Below are 12,680 nucleotides of genomic sequence, written 5' to 3'. Positions count from 1 at the left end.
TATTCCACTGGCAGACCAGGGCCCGATCAACAATGTAAACGAGCGCTGATCTGCTAGATCGGCGCTCGTTTACTGGGCCTATTCCACGGCCTAATAATTGTTTAGCGAGGGCTTCAGGGACATTGTTACCAATTTCCTTGCAGCCCTTGTTTAAACATCATACTTTACCTCAGCAGGCTTCAGGTCTTCTCCTGCGCTCATTCTCCCGATCCTGGCTTCACTGCGGTCCCGGACAGTGATTGGCTGAGCGGTCTGTCAGCTCAGACAGGCCGCTCCGAAGCTGCTGCTGCGCACGGGACCGAGAGAAGGAGCGAAAGAGAAGACATGCAGCCTGGTGAGGTAAAGTATGATGTTTTTAAATCGTCGGTCGCCCGCCATGCACTGCTATTCCACTTAGCGATGCGTGGGTGGTGATGGATGATTTTAGGTTTTAACCTTAATGAAAGATCAGCCAATGACACGATCATCGGCTGATCGTTCTCTCTATTTCACGTAGTGATAATCGGCCGAATCGTGCCGATTCGGCTAATTATCGCTCCGTGGAATAGGCCCCTTAGTGTGAACCCAAACTCTCGGTGGCTGGAGAAGTCGGATGCAGCCCAGATACCTATTATATAACCACCTTACGGCTGAGGTGCATTTAGCAGTGTTACTTGTAATGCAAAGAGTTAATCTTTATCTGTACTCTGTATAACTCTGATAAGGTGTCTCTCTTGCTCAAAGTCATACAGGCATATCCTTGTTTTCATTTCAATATGAGACTGGAGAGTGTTGTTTTTACTTTATTCCCAATCTTCACATTTAGTATGTGTTCCTGTCATGTTAGTTCTCCAGTGACCTTAATGGCTGCAGTGCATACAGGGACCCCTGCCCAGTTTACCATTGGAGCACTTATAGTTCTGATTTCCTGCCAGGAATTACAGTGTCATTTATCATGCTGCACAAACACCAGTTTTGCTAAAAAAGAAAAAAAAAAGAAGTGACTTTCTGCCAATGCCAGGGAGGCTGAGAGGGGGCAGAGCAGTGGACACGGCGGCACGCCAAGGGGGTGTGATCTCCACATGCGCCATATTTCTCACACTTTTTACATCAGGAAGACAAATACTCCAGTAGATAGGTCTCTTTCAAAGTGAACTAGTAAACTTAAGAACCAAATACTGCTCTGGTCCTGTAAATTGACGGGTCTCCTGCAATGTGTCCTGGCTCCAGTGGAGTATCTTTCTTATTTTTAAAGGGGTTATCCAGTGCTACAAAAACATGGCCACTTTTCCCCGCTCGTCTCCAGATTAGGTGGGGTTTGAAACTCAGTTCCAATAAAGTAAATGGAGCTTTATTGCAAATCACACCTGAACTGGAGACAAGAGTGGGGCAAAAGTGGCCATGTTTTTGTAGTGCTGGATAACCCCTTTAAGGAAAAGCCTCCCTCAGATCACTGGTTATGTTTACCTGGAGAAGGCGTTAAGAGACTATGAAAAGTATTCACAAAATGTACATTCAATTAAACAATGGAAACAACTAATAAGTCACAATAACTTCCGAGCACAATACCTGTTTTTAGTTTCAGTTCTTTACCATAGCCCCAAGTTTTTTTGTTTTTTTTTGTTTTTTTCCCCCCGTCCTTTATCCATGAAAACTGTGTGCACAGAAACTAGGATCTGCTTGTGACAGTCTGCTGCGTCTAAATGCAGGTTCCATTAACATAAGGATTAAGCAAACCTTCAGGCTGTCTGTACAGGAATACGCCACAAATCCACTTTGTTATTTCCACTGCATGAGTACATTGCTAATGTTATTAAGATTCTTTCTTAGACTGGGCATGTTGTCAAATGCATTAGTGGCCCCGGCTTTTAATGTTTTACTTGGATACTTCATTTGTTGTCGTAGTTGAGGCTGTGTCTAAAAAGGCCAGAACCCTTTATAGAACCTTTACGTATCACATTATACGTACTGTTATTCTGGGGAGGTAACAGGTGCACAGGGAACAGTAACTTTATCACATAATGAGGTAGCAAATATATGAATATGTAATTTGGCTATTTCTTTTACTAATAAAAAAAGTAACCTGCAATTCTGTATAACACCATAGAACTCATTTTACAACTTTGGAACTTCTTTCCATAGCTTTTAAATAGCATATTTTCAGAATCTGTCTCATTTTGACAAGATATTTGAAGGGAACATGTCATCTTAGTTATGTTGCATATTGAAATATAGTAACAGATGTTTTTGGCAGTCTGTCACTACTTATGTTATAATGGAAAGCCATTTACGAGAACGTATTGCTTGCATTATGTGGCCAGTGCTGCTAGGGGAGAGTCATGATCAGTAGTAAGTCGCCTCTGGCCTCACCCACTGATGATTGACAGATTTCTGTCAGTCACTGGTAGGTGGAAGAGGCCAGAGGCGACTAATAAACAATCATTGTTCTCTCCAGCAGCACTGGCTGCAATAAGTTCTCGTAAATGGCCTTCCATTATAACATAAGTGGTAAACTGTAAAAAATGGCACGTCTGTTGCTATATTGTGGTATCTCACCGAGGGCAGAAAAGCTAAGATGACGACTTCACTCTGATGCTGGTCCTTTAACTGACCGATGAATAACCTTGGCGACATCTAAACTATATGGGTACCAGTTGTCAAGGGGGCCTGAGACCGCTATGCCTGCTGTGACTGACCTGCTGATACACCTACATATGTCCAATGCATGCTGATGCTTTTAAGTTTTTTTTTTTTATTATATTTTAGTAAAACAAATAAAAAAAAATAAGTTGTTATCCTTGAAATCAAGCTTTAAGTGTATCTGTCATTTGTAAAAACTTTTGTCACGTCATAGAGACATGTCAAAACTTTTGATTGTTCCAGGTCTGAGTGTTCTGACCTGTATCAATTAGGAGAACGAGCCGGGGAGAGCACCGCACTGCAGTGCGTCCACTCTCCACTCTGTGTAAGAGAAAAGGAGTCAGGTTCTATAGACTTACATTAAGAGCCTGACTCTTTTTTTTTATAACACAGAGGGGGAGTGGACTATGCTGCAGCTGTTCATATCATTTTTGTACATATTTTTATTCATATTAGTAAAAAATGTATAGAGTAAAAATTAAATGCTGACGGATTGAAGGAGAAACGTCAGATCTATTTTTTTATCTGCTCTTACTGACTTTCACAATAGCATAAAATGGACCTGTCTAAACTTAGTTTTTCGGAGAGACACTGTAGTCATTCCATCCTGTCCTTTTAAGTAGTGGATGATAGAACTGACTCAAGATCTTCTGTAGCTAAAAAGATGATACAGATGGCAAAGAGGTGTAAACACCACTGAAAAAGTCCCAAAATTGTTGCATGGTCCTCTACATCTTTCGAGTACAGTCCAGCAATGCAGATGGTGGATGCAGCATGATTTTGCTTATAAAAGAGTCATCCTACCTGCATAGTTGCAGTGGTGTCATCTACATGTATTATCTGGATTGGTGGACTGTACTCTTACATCCTCTTTTTTTGACTTCTCATTCACATTCTGGAAGGGAAAATAGTATGTATGCACACAGGATTGTGTGTGTATGTGTATGTGTACATTGGAGTTTCTCTGAGTTCAGAGGAAGAAGGGAAAATCAAGTTTTTGTCTCATGCAGCAAAAAAAGAAAAGAAAAAAAAAAGGCTTTGGTGACGGGTCCCCTGACAGGTGGCTTTTCAGTTTAATTATTCTCCTCCGACCTCTCCTATGAATAAGACATCTAAGTAGCACTTACTGTTTGTTTTCCTATACACACATCAGTCCTTAAACCACCTAAACTGGCACCAGCACAGGCAATCCTGACTTATCTCAAAAACAGCTGAAGTTTTTGGCCATGTCGGCAACAACACTAATGCCCAACAAAGTGACCATTGGCAACTATATATAGGTAATCCAGTATAATAGGACACTGTACAGTATAGCTGTCTTTATTAATATGGCTTGTTACATTTTAACACTCAGATTGTCATGGTGCTCACCTGGAGTGAACTCTGCAGTAGGATTACATGAGACCTGGATAGATACCATAATGTGAATAGACGCAATGAATGCTTTGTTACGCTCAGTGAAATAATACCCCTGTGGTATACATTTACCATGTTAAAAGCATAATGATAGCAGCGACTGCAGCGAATGCTACTGGAAACCAAGTGCAGATGTGTGGGAGGTGGATTCAAGGTGAAAGCAATTCTATATGTGTTCTGTGTAAGACAAGGTCTTATCTACGACTCAATAGAAAGGTTACATTATTATGTGAGATCTCTACTCTGCAATGTGATTTATTGTTGTATGAGGATTCTAATGCCGGTCCTTTCACTAAGCATTGATCGGTACAGACTAATTGTTGACTTCATGCCTGAGGCAGTTGCAGAATTTGCTGGAATTTACTTTAACTACTTACAATATGTTTCCTTTGTAGACGCCTGTCATCTATGGTAATCCTTTTAACATGTTCAGTTATAATATTCTAACTTCTCAGCAAGATAATCTGCCAGTTAGTTTTACTTGTTTTTAATGGTAGACTGGGCCAGGCCGATTGTCGTTTGAGCTGGACTAGAATGATAGAGTTTTCAGCTTTTATTCATTCAAAAAAAATATGGTTAGAAAAAGGTATTTCAAGTTAAAATAACTTAATAACCTTATCTTTACCCTGACTTAATAACCCTATCTAAAGGACTTGGCTATGTTCACACTAAGTAAAAGTACAGCCGTTGTTGCCATTGGCTTTGTACGGTGTGGAACACTGCCTTATCTGATATGGGATCCCGGCCGGAGCGTATACACATAGTATACGCTCCAGCCCAGATCCCATACAGCGCCACTAAGAACTGACATGTCAGTTTTCTGCGGCCACAAATCAGTGAATTGTGGCCGCAGAAAGACCTGTCAGTTCACACAATGAAGTGAGCAGCTCCGGCCGCAAGCTTCATTGTGTGCTGGGTGAAGTTCTGATGCAAGCGCTTGCTGATGCGGCCGCATCAGAACACTGCGGCCAGAAAGATCATCCGGCTGGCACTGCAGTACCGGCCGGGATGATCTTTGCAGAGACCAGCAATTACGTGACCCGGCCGGGTCAAGGAAAGGCTGGTCTCTCACGTAGTGTGAACATTGCCTAAGGGATAAGTGTCAGATTGCAGGGGGTCCTGGGACCTCCTGCCAAATCCAGAACAAGACTCCCTAGTGTTTGTTATAAACTAAGCAATGAGTTGGGCATATGTTCCTCTGCCTATGCAGTTCCTATGCTTTGTCTGATTGGCATACAGGGCTTGGTTTCCAGCACTGAGCCCTGTAAGTCAATCAGTCAGGTAATGGAGGGGTACTGCAGAGAGGAGGCGTGCATAAGTAGGTTCACTGATGGACTGAACTTAATAATGTGACCTTAATACAAAAGGACTTCAGATAATAACCTTATATAAAGGTGACTCGTTTCTATGGATTAATTCACAAAAAACCTATAAGATCTTTTTGATTAAATACATTGGGGGCAAGCAATGATAACAAAAGTGTTTCCAATGCAATTAAAAGTGGCTGTGCACAGTGTGTATATTGTGACGGGAAGCTTTCAGAATCATAGGCACTACACTTTCAACATAGTTTGCATTAATTGATAGTACACAAGAAATTCTTTATGTATTGCATCAGAATCAGAAGCCTTCTACCCTTCTACCCTTCCACAAAAACATATAATTCAAAGTTACCTATAAAAGTATAGCAAGAGAAAAGGGGGGGGGGGGGTGTATAAAGAGAGACAAGAGCAAAGAGATACACAGGAAGAGAGTTCAAGAGATTGAGTTGTGTCTCACCCTTGTGTTAGATTTACAGCTTACACTGATCATCACTACCTTATAACGTTTTCCTTACTACCGCTGATTCTTGTGCTGTGTTATAGAGCTATAGCAGAACAAGATCTCCTCTTCTGTTTGTGCAGTGTATGGAAAATATCATAGCAGCTAGACCCCACCCGCTAGATTAGGAACAACTGAGAAATTAAGCCTGCCAAAGAAAAAGCTGATAAAGAAATAACATATACAGGTAATATATTGTTGAGATACAGTGTTGCACCCAGTGGTGGACATACTGGTTCGGCTGCAGAGGGGCCCCGAAAAGGGAGACAGGCCTGTAACTGTAATATTCAGCCTATTCACTGTAGTGCACAGTGAGTGGGCTGGACGTCAAAAAAAACAAAATAATAGCCTCCGGCATTCTGCACACAGAGAGGGGAATTATGAAAGTCCTGAATCTAATGTGTAGAGCAACATCGGCCTGACTGTAGAGAGGATGAGGGAGAAGACTGAGAGCTGTAAGTGCTGTGAGTATGGGTTACTGTATCTGTGGGTGTATATGTATATGTCAGTATGTGTATCCACTGTATCTATGTGTGTCAGCCAGTGTGTATGTATGTATGTTTGAATGTATGTATCTTTGTGTGCGTCAGTAGTGTCTGTGACTCTGTAGTATGTGTGGGTGGGTGTTTGTGTATATCAGCGGTGTCTCAATTGATTGACATATTCGCCTCCATAGATGAGAGGGAGATGATTTCTCTGTGTGCAGTCTGTTCTTGGTGTATACATCTGCATTACAATAATCACATTGCAATGTGTGTGTGTGTCATTGATGTATGTGTACATATGTTAATGGTGCCTCTGTATGTGTCAGTGGTGTGTATGTATGTATGTATGTACAGTATGTATGTGTCTTCAAAAGTTGGTCCCCACCATATGCAGTAAACATTTGGAGAACTTTGATACTAGTGTATGTAAGCTGTGCTGTGTGATACCAGTGCAGATAACCAGTGTTAAAAAGTAGGATTTGTTTGCCCAATAGTCTCAAATGTTTGCACACAACACTGCAAAGGTGGCCATTTTTAGGCACATATACTGTAAATGTGCAACGTTTCATAAGCGTCTGGGTGGGCAGGAGTGTGGTGGAGTGGTTTGCTTATGATGGGCCTAGGCACATTTCTTGCACAGGGGCTGTATGCAGTCTATATCTGCCCCTGGCTGTACCATATGTACACACACAACAGCTGATCCTGAAAACTTATCTGTAGGTGCAGGCATGCTGTACGACCTAGATGTCATTTATATCAACTAGTAAATCAATAGAACAATTTGTTTACTGGAACATAAAAAAATAAATCGACAGGATGACAGCCTTGGCTTTACAACCTTTCTAGGGTTTTGCAAACAGATGCTTAGAACTCCTAATACTGAATATACTTGGGTTATTAAATATACCTGGATATAGTTGATATAAGCATTAGTAGTTTTGGTATATTTAATCCTGTCAAGGCGATAGCACTAAAGGTCATAGTTATATAGTATATCTATATAGTTATCTATATTATATAGCAATCTATATAAAATCTATATATTTTTTAAATATTACTTTTTTTTTTTAATCTCTATGCATGATGGGCACATTCTTTTACCTTTAACACCTCAAAGTACTTCCTAGTCTTCCCAACATTGCAGTGTCAATATGGCAATTATATTGGTAATATATGGTGCTAAAAAAAATGTATATATAATAATAAAAAGGTTAAAAGACCTTCAGCAAATGAACAAAACTAGACTTGCTGATATCCTTTCGTTAAACTGGCACGGCTATGGGGGCTGACATAGCCCCAGTTTTAATGAAGGCTAAGCTATACTCCCCAACATTGATAAATCAATAGCATGCTAGTGGCCAGTTTCACCCATTAATAGACACATTAAATTGAGTTTAAGCTCTGTCTGTGTGCACCTTCTCCACTGCACGGCTTTGAATAGTTAAACCGAAAGGATAATTTTGTACTTAGTTGAACTCTGGGCAGGACAGGAGCTGCATCTGCATCTGGGTAATGCTATGGATTAAATAAATTACAGAGATGGCTCAGCAACACTTAATCTATTCATTATCTAGATATAGATATTAGCTTATGAGTCAGGCAAATACTCTAATATGAACCTATAACCTTGTACAATCCATCATCCCAATGAATATGCATCAACGTTTAGCCTATGAATTCATCCAGATTTAGCCACTATAGTGAGGCATTCAGCTGCATTCAATGTCTCAGTTACATAGCTAGCTCTCCACTTTAGTGCTTGAATATGGATTGAGAATAACTGGCTGGATCTATGGTAAGTGACAGATCTTTATTAGGATTTAGAAGATTGCGTCGTGTGAAGTCATAATCCTAAAATGCGGTGTGAAGCCGCAAGCAAATAAAGCATGCAAGTGCAATAGCAGTAAGACTACATCAGTAAGAGGACTTTTGTTTTGCTTGCTTTTACAAAGAAAGGCATTAATCTAAATGATCTTATTTATTTTTAGTACTTCCTTAGTTTCTCCTTGAAAGATACTTCGTTGTTCTGTTTTATATTTCAGTTTTACAACATGTGTACATAATTTGTCTCAAGCTTTTAACAGGATTTTGTTGTATCAAGTAAAAAAAATGACATCTTAAAAAATCTCATTTGTACTGTAAAAATAAAGCTTCAGAGTAATAAGTTCAACATCGAGGGAGACTGGATAAAGGCCGTATTACACGGCACAATTTCCCAAGGAAATAAAGCGCCGACCTGTCAGCTCTGTGCTTGCTTGGCTGCCTGTGCTATTACACGTGCAGGGAAGAGCAGGAAGGGCCAACTGAACGATCCTTATGTCATTTGGTAGGCCCATTAAAGTTAGAGGCTGTCTGCTGCCACCACTCCTCTTACACAGCATGTTGAAAAACCATGATCAGCCGATATTGTGCATGTTGGCTGATCATTGCCTCTCAACATGTGCTATTACACTAAACGATTAGCGCCATGAACCATCAGTAATGGGCCACGTAATGTTGATAAATGTTTAGGGCCTTGAGGAAAGTCCACTAGAGGATGCTTTTATGACTGCAGGCTTTGACTATCCCACCAAAGGATTCACCGATGAGTCCAAGTTCTGACCAGTGTAGTTCTGACCTAACAGTGTACCATATAATGCTCTGATAAGAATACACTCTGATAAGGGTTATACTGGCTTACTGGTGAACCATATAATCCTCTGATAAGTCCACACTCTCTTATGCTTCCATGCTCTGACCAGGGTGATGATAGCCCAAAAGAGTACTATAGGATCCTCAGATGTGTCCACGCTCTTGCCAGCATCATGCTGGCCTACAGGTGTACTAGACGATCCTATAATGATTTTGTGTTTGAGCCACAGTCGTACTCTTCCACCAGTGGACCATATTTAATGCTTTGATGATCCCACGGATCAGTCTGGTCCACCAGTGTTTTAGATGACCCTCTGTGGGAAAGGCTACATTACATACATTTCACCTAAAGGTCCAGCAACCACTAGGTTCTTTTTCTTATGGATTAATTCACACATAATATTAGACATTATTACTCATATGTACTAAGAGTGACAGAGTAACAACAAAGTTCATGATTTGGTTAAAAGTCGGCATGAACATGTTCTGTAAAGGTGGAGGTGGATCCTCGGAATCATTTCTTCTGGTGAGCCTATGGAATCTAAGGCCGGTTTACATTTAACATATTAGATATTATAAATGAAATGTCTGCTGTACGCAATGTTAACAACTCACAAGTATATGTGCACATGTTTTATATAGATGTAGTAGGGCCCTCAGAACAATTTATCCTGGTAGGCCCAAACAGGCTTAGTTTAAAAAAATATTGGGCCTTTCTTTTTGGTGTGTGTTCTTGGTTTCCAAGCTCTGAGTCCTTGTTTCTTCCATTAAACATAAAAAAGTATCCCCATTCCTCTTGAAATTTTGTAAAATTGAGTAAAAAATATTTCATGCTAAGCCATGTACAACCAGCTTTACTACTATAACGTGGTTGTTGAAACTAGGGAATTTCTGCTTTTATGTCAAGGTGACCACTGACTATGTGATATCAGGATTTTCTGTGTTTACTATTTAGCTTACACGCATTTCATCATATGTAAAAGGATATCATGCAATTGTTTATTTGTTGTGATATATATGTCTATATGTCCGCCTTCTTTTCCTATTAGTTATTTCCATTGCCTCAGCAACCACCATTCTCGGAGCTATACATGTCATTCTGTGCAGCCCCCTGGGTGTATTAATACTGTTTTTTTTTCTTTCTTCAGCAATTAAAAGCCAATCCCACCACCACTTACATAGATTGTGCTGCAGTTTGATGTCTTGTCCGTCAAAACCACAGGATATGCACTTAATCACTGAGCAGGAAACCATTATGTCTTATATAAAAAGAAATGTCACATGGAAGTTGAATAGACACATGTTTTCCCAGTGGCTATCACTCCTTTGTCCGGATTTCATTCTCCGTCTTCCCATCATACACCCACATCTCAGCATCCATCACTTGTTTGCTTTGTGTTTGTGCAAATAGATGGTAAAGAAGGGAAAAAAGCAGCATGTAGTACTTAACTGAGCTGCTTCAAGTCTTGTTTAACTCCCTCCTCGCAGATTTCAAGTTACAGATTCAGCATTTTGCTATGTAAGGTGAAGTATTGGGAAGAACGAATATGTCCCAATATAAGTAAATCTTGTCAGGAGAGAGAAAGCAGTAGACGTGATTGGCCTGGATTTCATATTATAAGTTGCTACAAACAGGGATGGACACATATCAGACTATAGGAACCAGTTAGACCATTCAGTGAGTCAATGTGACTTTTATATTAGCTTAACAATAAGAACTTACACATTAATAGAAAATGATTGTCCTAGATATAAAGGAATTTGAAAGAAACACGTATATTGACAATCTGTGTGTCTCATGATCTAAGGTGTGACAAAAGACATGGTAAATAAAAATGGGATAAACAGATAAGTTACACTGCATGTCTGTAGCGATGCTATTATGCATAAATGTCTGCCAATCTGGGTCTCCGGCAATAAGACTTATACTGGCGTACCTGCAGGCAAAACCTAAAAGGATAGTTTGGGGATGATTTATTTATTTTTAGGAAAGAGTGCTGTACAAATAAAAAAAAAAGTATACCCACCAGCCCTGATCCCACGCTGCTGATGTCCATGCTGCTCTTTGGTTTCCTCTATTTCTAATGATACGCTGCCCCTGCTTAGCCAATCAGTGTCTGAGGCACATAATTGCTGCGGACAGTGATTGGCTGACTGAGAAGTTCCTACAGAGGTGACACATCATCAGAAACAAAAAGAGGCAAAGAATACAAGAGATCAGGAACTTCCAAAATGGCAGGCGCAAGGTTTGCAGCTTCGTGAGTATACTTCTTTGTTTTTGCTTGGTCTTGTTGAACAATGCCACAGGCAGAAGAGCACGCAGATAATGATACAGCAGCTTTTACACACTTCCTGTGTGGAGAGATACAATAGTCTTCAGTATTGCATAAGAAATTTACAACAGGTTTAGGTGTGCACTATGGGCTATGTTCATATAATGTTTGTTTTGTGGCCGTCTATTTGGACATCTATTTGGTCTTCATTTTAATAATTACTGCTGCAAATATTGTTCATGATCATTATTTGCGACTGTCCTTTGCCATCAAAATGACGATTGTCCAAAAAGACGACTGCAAAACCAACATGTTAGCATAGCCTAAAGGAGATAATCAGAACTGGTGAACTTTTAGTGTTTTCAGTCTGTGGATGAAAGTGAGTAATGTGCACATTGCACATCTCCAAATGTGGCGCAAGTCAGGGACAATTCCCAAGCAGCATCCCAATCATGTGCAAAACAGGCCCCTTTATTTATGTGGCCCAGAACAGGTCAGACTTCACTAAAAGAGTAATGACCTGCCACATGGAGCACGAGTGAAGTGACCAAACATAGCTTACCTGTTTTCAGCCCACATGGCTCAGATGCTTAAAAATTTTTTCATGAAAAGGTGTGTTCACACTGCGGAAAACAGGTGGAAATTCCGAGTGGAATCGCCGCCACGTAGTCCACTTGGAACCATGGTGCTGATTTATGCCCCCATGACTATACACCCCTCCTTCTTTAGACCAGTGCAGTGGTGTCATAAAAGTTCTAAAAAACGAGTTTACAAATGTTTTGTGAAATGGTATCGTCCTCTAGAAGGTTAATGCCACATGTTACTGTGTGACGGCTTATATACACCAGTCATTACTGTGCAAATATTTATCCCCATATAGGATGTTTGAGCTGCTCCTCAGGACTGCAGGAAACTCTCTACAGCTAATCTTTAGTTGGAGAACGAGATTGATGTTACACACTGGAAGAAATAGTGCCTTTACATTTATTACAGATGTACTGTAGACACCATCATTGCCTACTTTCATGGATGACAATATGGCTCACTTTTGTAGCCAACTTACGTATAGACTACACTGGTTGCCAATTTCAAATTTCCATCTTTATTGAAAAAAAAACTGATAAACTGTCAATATGGCTGTCCCTATAAGGCTCCGTTCACACGGAGTAAAACTGGCGGCCAGCCTCCGTGTCGTAATGACAGTCTATGGGATGTTCACGCGCCTCCTCTCTCCAGGCTGAAGAATGGACATGTCAGCATGAAGAGACGCGGAGAGAGGAGGCACACGAGCCTCCCATAGTCTGTCATTATGACACGGAGGCTGGCCAGATTCTGCCAGTTTTACTTTGTGTCCACGGAGCCTAACTCCTAGAGATCTGCCTAGTTATGCAATAATATAGGCGATAGGTAGATGCCATATTTTTTGTTGCCAGTC

The 12,680-nt window shown here is 40.5% G+C and overlaps 1 protein-coding gene across 7 annotated transcripts in view; it reads left to right on the top strand.

Annotated features, from left to right (window-relative positions):
- Positions 1-12,680, top strand: part of RAP1GAP2 (RAP1 GTPase activating protein 2) — a 384,075-nt gene that overhangs the window by 298,186 nt on the left and 73,209 nt on the right. The gene's annotated exons all lie outside the window — the stretch shown is intronic.

Source organism: Dendropsophus ebraccatus, chromosome 11 (assembly GCF_027789765.1).
Source record: "Dendropsophus ebraccatus isolate aDenEbr1 chromosome 11, aDenEbr1.pat, whole genome shotgun sequence".
Lineage (NCBI taxonomy): Eukaryota > Metazoa > Chordata > Amphibia > Anura > Hylidae > Dendropsophus > Dendropsophus ebraccatus.
Note: the sequence above shows the minus strand (reverse complement) of the source record. Positions and strands in the feature narration are given on the sequence as shown.